Consider the following 1,357-nt stretch of genomic DNA (forward strand, 5'->3'; position numbering starts at 1 on the left):
GCCTCCCCCATGGCGCAGTGGTAGCGTCATTGCCTTGCAATCAAGGGGTCCCGGGTTCGATACCCGGTGGAGGTACAAGTGGTTCGGATCCCACTTTAAACTGTAGGTCCAGAAGGTAGTTCACATGAGAAAGAACACCGTAGAAAGAATTGTAATGAACAAGAAATGAACAAAGGATTTCATTGAATCTATTCGTCAGTTCGTGAAACAAAAAAAAAGTGGAATATTTTTAGCTTGATTCGTCATTGTAATTTTCGCTAAAACTGCGAATTCTACAGTTCAAGGCTAAAATTTTCAACTTATTTCTTGGATATTTATACAGAGTTAAATATTAGGCCAATCATTAATACACTAATCATAACATACACCATAACAGTTTATTACGTAACAGTGGGAAACAGAGAAATTCACACAACACTAGACGTACCCGCAAATAAATTTCAAAAATAATAAAATTCAGGAAATAAAATGTAAGGAACGAAATAGTAATACATTGACCAACACTAGTCTGTTATCAAATACAAAGTTAATAGACGCAAAATGGTTGTGCAATTAGTGAGGTAATCTGACATAGAAATCTTTATAATCAGGATGAGAAATTACTGGTATTACTCCTTGACATAATGACAGCAAGTCCTGGTATTTTTTCATAGACAGTTTTGGCTTTGAAGTAAAAGCCCTTGGTGGTAAATTGTCCTCTTTAGCACTGCGTGGATTATGAAGTGATATACTTGAGTGTGTGTTTAGGTTATGCGATGTTTTTATAAATATATTGGGTCAACCCTTGCGCACTTGAATTTGCATGACTTTTGTTCAGTCCACGGGTTGACCCTCATTTGTTGTTCTAACTTTTAGGATAGGCAGGTACTGCGAATATTGTTTCCAATCTAAGATGTCTTTAGCATGCAACTCATGAACAGCATATGGTTGTTTCTTTCTTGCCATCCTGATTACCGGGATGAGTTAGGCAGGGATGAAGATATCTTCACTCCGTCGAAGTGCGTTTTCAATTGTACTGTGAATAGCATCACCTTCACTTTGTCCGTGACTCGTTTCGAAGAAGAAAACATGTATGGTGTTGATGTTTTGTGCTTCATTGTTTAAAAAATAAAGGAACATAGAATACTGTTTTTGTTCTGAGATGCACATCCATCGGCGAAGAACGCTACCTGTTTTAGACCTTGATCATCTTTCATCAGCAGAAACTTCCTTAAGTTTGTTGCAACTTCATTCGAACCTCTTTTCTCTAATCCTTCGTGCCAAACGTAGCAATGACCGCTTTTACTAGCTAATTCATAAATTGTAAAATTGTAGGCTTATAATTTTCTTTTGTAAAGCAGTTCAGTTCGTTTACTAT

At 36.8% G+C, this 1,357-nt stretch overlaps 1 non-coding gene across 1 annotated transcript; it reads left to right on the forward strand.

The window, feature by feature from the left end:
• Positions 1-75, forward strand: TRNAA-UGC (transfer RNA alanine (anticodon UGC)). Its single transcript has one exon. It is a non-coding gene; the product is annotated as a tRNA-Ala (tRNA).
• Positions 76-1,357: the final 1,282 nt, after the last annotated feature.

This window comes from Lepisma saccharinum, chromosome 4, assembly GCF_977018435.1.
Source record: "Lepisma saccharinum chromosome 4, izLepSacc3.1, whole genome shotgun sequence".
In the NCBI taxonomy this organism is placed as follows: domain Eukaryota; kingdom Metazoa; phylum Arthropoda; class Insecta; order Zygentoma; family Lepismatidae; genus Lepisma; species Lepisma saccharinum.